We start from the raw sequence: 5,817 nt of genomic DNA, 5'->3' as shown, positions 1-5,817 counted from the left end.
CTAAATCAGGTAAAAATATAACAGCATTCTCAAACCAATGGATACAGATGAATCACACATTACAAACTAATATGGTTTTGGATGAAGATGAGGATAAACCGGACATACAATTGGAACATATGAAGCAACTTCAAAACCAGATTAAATATAATATAGAACAACTACAAAGACAGAATGCCCAAATAACACTGGATATAAGAACACCTTAACAACACAAATCACATTGTCTCACAGATAGTACATGTAATGGAAACAGATTCTTTAGCATACAAACATAATGTAGTCAATAGACAATGCTCTTGGGCAGATTCATTCTGTAGGCTCCTCAAGTTTGACACCACATGCTGGCACATCCCAAATTGGTTCCAGGACATAAGATAAATTATCCATTATGCACTGCTAATACTCATATTCATGATAGTCTTAAAAATTTCAGGATGCATGCTAAATGGAATAAAGAAATTAAAACCAGACAAGAAGAACTTAAAACACATGTAGGTAATATTAGACGGCTGTGTGACCACTCTACAATCACCTCTGTTATGGAGAAGTGGACGTAACATATATGAATATTGCCTGTACTTTATGGCTCACTTGGATACCATTGGACTCACTTATCTGTGTTAACACTACCTGGACTTCCTGAGAAACAGACCGTGGAACTCAGAATATCATTTTATGACATTGATCGAAAATCGCTCCCACCTTCCACTTGACTTCTATTGATTGTAACAAACCTTATGACTCTTGAAAAATTGTTGTAAGTAATCTTAAATTTAGGTTTAAGACTTTTCCGTGTGCTACCAGATATGTCTGGTATAGACACAGCTTTAGTTGAGTTGCTATGGCAGATAATTTGTAACAGATTCACTAGAAAATTAAGATATTTAGGATTTAAGAGGAGCTGGAGACAATGGAAAGCCAGACCATTTTTCAGGATTTGACAGATGTTTTAATGAAAAATGTAAAGACAGGTCATATCATTGTATCTCATATACAATACTGTAGTTATTTGGTGTGTATTTCAGAGCTATGCTTGTTGCTAGACCCCTTGGATTTCACATAAAGCTTATTCTGGGGGGAGACATACCCAAATAAATTACCACCCCTTTGGGGATGCTTTTAAAAGTCAAATAACCCATCTATTCATTTCTAATTTTCATGATTCCCATTTTAATATAGAATCTTGTCAGAATATAGGAAATATAGATAATATAGTGCTATTAAAACATACTAGATTGCCACTGCTCACATTGCTCCACAAAAGCTTAAGCTTGAGTCTGATTCCTTTTATAATCTTACCCACAATGTAGCTGTCCTGCTGCTCCCTGACCCAACTAATAACATAGACTCATCCCTTCTCATTAGATACAAGATCCCAAATTGCAACTCTTTCAGATATGTACTTTTTATGAATAAAGCATATTATCCAGAAGAAATACTACAGGGCATAATACCTAAACAGGCTGCAACACTGATATTAATAGAAGGACCAAAGCCCATATCACCATACCCAGGTCAATCCCCACATCTTACAGACAAGTTTAAAAAGGACATAATATGGGAACAAACCAGAAAAAATAAAATTAGAATCCAATCTTTTTAGGATCCTTTCCCTTACTCTACAGTATATGCTTGTGCAAACCTACGGCAATACTTTGACCTATATCTCAGAGAGCTCCATAAGGATTTTGATCTTTAGGAATGGGTAGAACCAGGGTGGATTCAGGTAAAGCCAGGCTCTGTTTTCCAAGATGGAAGTTTGTATTTTTATGAACATAGAGAGAGGGAAGTTGGAATTGCAATGCCTATGTATGTTACAACCAGAGGAACCACCCTCATGATTGTATTTTAGTCAACATTTAGATTCAATATGTCTCAGAGCATTTGACAGCCTTATAGTGACTATTAGGATCAACTGGGACAATGTAACAGAATTAGTCCATTAAGACTTACATACAAGACAAACTTATAAATGGCTCAATCCTATCATATCACCTGATTTTGATTATAATATAATTACAATCTCAGGATAAGAACCTAAATGAGAGCCCAGGCCAGGGGAGAGAATGGAAGGGCAGGGCCCTGCAGGTGGGTGGCACTAGACTTCTGAGGTGGAGGGAAGCCAACAGGAGTGGGGAAGTGGCCCAATGGAGGGGCCTGCAGTTCAAGTGCAGGTATGCTCGGAGCAAGAAGGGCCACCAGATGCTCAAGTGAGGAGCTAGGCTGGGGAATGGAGAGCCAAGGGCCAGAACTGGGGCAGGGGGCTCAGGACAGTGGACAGGGCTGAGGAGAGAAGGCAGGGGATCCAGCACAGGGGGCAGCAGGTTTGAGGCCCAGCACCACTGCCAGGTGTCAGGGTTCTGGGTGCAGGACCAAGGGCTCAGGGAGAGCAAGGAGCCCAGGTGAAGGGCAGAGCTCTGTTTCCCATAAGGCACCCTGGCCCCTATGAGAATCAAGGGCCAGGGATCACAGGCCAATGGGGCCTGGCAAGGGATGGGGGCCAGGAGGTTGGTGACGGGAGGGCATGGTGCAAGGTCATAGTGGGTGCAGAGAGAGGCAAGAGCCAGGACCCAAGCAAGGAGCCAGGCAAGGGATGGACTTGACCTAAAGAGGATTAGGGACCTAATGAGCAGGAGGCCCAATGCTCCAGGTGAAAGATTTATGGGAAGGTGAGGAAGGAGCTGCACTAGGATGAGAAGACACAGGGTGGTGCAAAAGGCACCGAGGAAAGTGCACCAGGGGGGCAAAGCAAGGGACCCCCAGGTCAGGCCTAAAAGGAAGAGACACCACAAGAAGCCATGAGACACTCTTTGTGTCTTTACGTGTTCAGGGGCTCAGACAGTAGCCAGGCCCAGGGAATGGAGACAGAAGGGCCAGGATTAGAGAGGGCTGGGTTGGGGTAGGGGCAGCAAGCAAGCCCAAAGAACAGGGGAGGGGATTGCCCTAGGGCAAAGTTGGCAATAGGCCCAAGTCCACTTCCAGGTGTCAAGGTTTGGACCCAATGGGGGTCCAGGCAAGGGCTAGGGCTCTGTTTTTAATAGGCAGCCTTCATGGCGCAGAGGAAAGCCAATGCCACTCCTCTGCCCCAGGTGAGTAGTTCTTCAGAGAGAGACGGGGACAAAAGGAGAACACTGTGAGGGGATACCTTTGGTGGGGGGTCCGTGGGGATCCAGAACCCATTCGAAGAGCTCAGTCTAGGGAGAAGCAGGGGGTCCAGGCAGTACCAGGATACCATAGCACAAGGGGAACAGAGGGGAGGAACAGGGTGGGGCTGATTAAAGGGGCCTGAAATCAAGAGACAGGGACAGGGAACTCCAGAAGTGTGGCCAAAGGCCCAAGCAAGGAGCCAGGGCCAGGAATGGAGAGAGAAGTGCAAGGGTCTGAACCAGGGTGCATGAAAACAGGGCTGGGGAGGGGAGTGAGGGGAGAATGGGGAGTGGGTGGCACAAAGGGAGGAAGGCTCAAGAACCAGGTCCACTGCAGGGTGTGTCAGGGTTCGGGAGCTGAGGGAGGCCAAAGGGCCCAGGAATGTGGCAGGGCTACGTTTTCTCCAAGGGAGCCTGGAGGGCCAAGAGGCCAGGTCCAGTCCCCTGGCCACAATGAGAATCCTGGGAAAGGGATCTGAAAAAGGGCCCTGGCAGGGGCAGAGACTGTAGGAGGGCCTAAGAGGGAAACAACCTGAAGGGCACAGAACAACCTGTGCGAGGACCAGGAGACAGAGGGAGGCACAAGGGGCACCAAGGGGAGCATGGGGTCAAGAAAGGTGCCCTCAGGTCAGACCTGACAGGAAGCGTTGCCATGCTACTCCACACGACACCAGGAATGCTGTCAGGGGCTCAGGAGACCAGCCGAGCCTGGGGACTGAAGAGCAAAGGGTCAGGGTTAGGGAGGGCTGGGTTGGGATAGGGGCAGCATGCAAGGCGAGAGGGCAGGGAAGGGAAAGGAGGGGATCGCTTCAGGGCTAGGTCAGCACAAATCCCACCTCCACTGCCAGGCATCAAGGTTCAGGCAAAGAAGGGGACCCAGATGAGGGGCAGGGCTCTCTTTCCCATAGGGAGCATTCAGGATACAGAGGCAAGCCAATTCCACTCCTCTGTCTCAGGAGAGTAGATCCTCACAGAGGGACATGGACCAAAGGAGAGCCAAAAGAGGACACTGTGAGGGGATACCTGGCATGCGTAGATGGGGGGGGGTCAGTTAGGAGCCAGGACTCATTGGAGCACCACAAGCTAGGGAGAAGCAGGAGGAGCAGAGGGTCCGGGCAGTGCCAGGATACCAAGAACAAGGGGAACAGAGGGGAGGCATGGGAGGGTGCTGGAAAAAGGGACCTGAAATCAAGAGACAGGGACTGGTTCCTCCAGAAGTGTGGCCAAGGGCCCAAGCAAGGAGCCAGGCCCAGGAATGGAGAGCAAAATGCGAGGGCCTGGGCCAAGGTGCACGAAAACTGACAGGGCTAGGAAGGGGAGAGAAGGGAGAATTGGAGCGTGTGGCACAAAGGGAGGAAGGCTCAAGAACTAGGTCTACTGCAGGGTGTCAGGGTTCGGAAGCAGGGCCCGGGATGAGGGAGGCCAAAGGGCCCAGGCAAGGGGCCAGGCTATGTTTTCCCCAAGGAAGCCCTCAGGGCCAAGAGGCCAGGTCCAGTCCCCTGGCCAGGTGAGAATCCTGGGAAGGGGATCTGAAAAAGGGCCCTGGCAGGGACAGGGACTGTGGAAGGGCCTAAGAAGGGAACCACCTGAAGGGCCAGAAAACAGGTGTGGGTGGGGTGGGGGTGAAGACCTCAGCAAGGAGCCCAGATTAGGGTCCTAGAGAAGGGCCCATGCCAGGGAAGAGCATGGAAGGGTGGGGCCGGGAAGGCAGGGCTGCACTAGGGTAGCCAAGATGGGCAGGGAAGAGGCCTCAGCAAGGGGCCTGCTGTCAAAGCCCAGGGACTCACATGGAGCAAGAAGGGCCACCAGAGGCTCAAGTGAGGAGCCAGGCAAGAGAATGGAGAGCCAAGGGCCAACGCTGGGGCAGATGGCTCAGGAAAGTGAGGAGGGAAGGCTGGGGAGGGAAGGCAGGGAATGCAGCAGGGGGGAGCTAGGCTCCAGGCTCAGGGACACTGCAAGGTTTCAGGGTTCTGGGTGCAGGACCAAGGGCCCAGGGAGAACAAGAGGCTCAGGAGAGTGGCAGGGCTCTGTTTCCCATAATGTGCGCTAGCTCAGATGAGAATACAGAAGCAGAGACCAGGCAAATGGGGCCTGGAAAGGTAAGGGGGCAAGGAGGAGTTGGACAGGAGGGAAAGGCTGGGGGTCATGGTGGGTGAGGAGAGGGGCTAGAATCAAAGCTAGGAGCCCAGGCAAGGGACCAAGCCAACCAACTGAAGATGAGGGACTCAAGGAGCAGGAGAATCGTGAGTGCAAGGAAAAAAGTGCAAGGGGAAGGAGAGAAAGGGGCTGTGTGAGGACCAGGAGACAGAGGGAGGCACAAGGGGCACCTAGGGGAGCGTTGGGGGGCCAAGCAAGGTGCCCTCTGGTAAGACCCGACAGGAGCAATGCCATGCTACTCCATGCAACACAAGGAACACTGTCAGGGGCTCAGGAGAGTGACCCAGGCTGGGGACCTGAGAGTAAGCTTCAGGGTTGGGAGGGCTGGGGTGAGGTAGGGGCAGCATGCAAGGTGAGAAGGCAGGGAAGGGAAGGGAGGGGATGGTTCAGGGCTAGGTCAGAACAAATCCCACCACCACTTCCAGGCATCAAGGTTCGAGCAAGGAAGGGGACTCAGGTGAGGGGAAGGGCTGTGTTTCCCATAGGGAACTTTCAGGGCGCAGAGGCCAGC

Source organism: Marmota marmota, unplaced genomic scaffold (assembly GCF_001458135.2).
Source record: "Marmota marmota marmota unplaced genomic scaffold, marMar, whole genome shotgun sequence".
NCBI classification, from domain to species: Eukaryota; Metazoa; Chordata; class Mammalia; order Rodentia; family Sciuridae; genus Marmota; species Marmota marmota.
Note: the sequence above shows the minus strand (reverse complement) of the source record.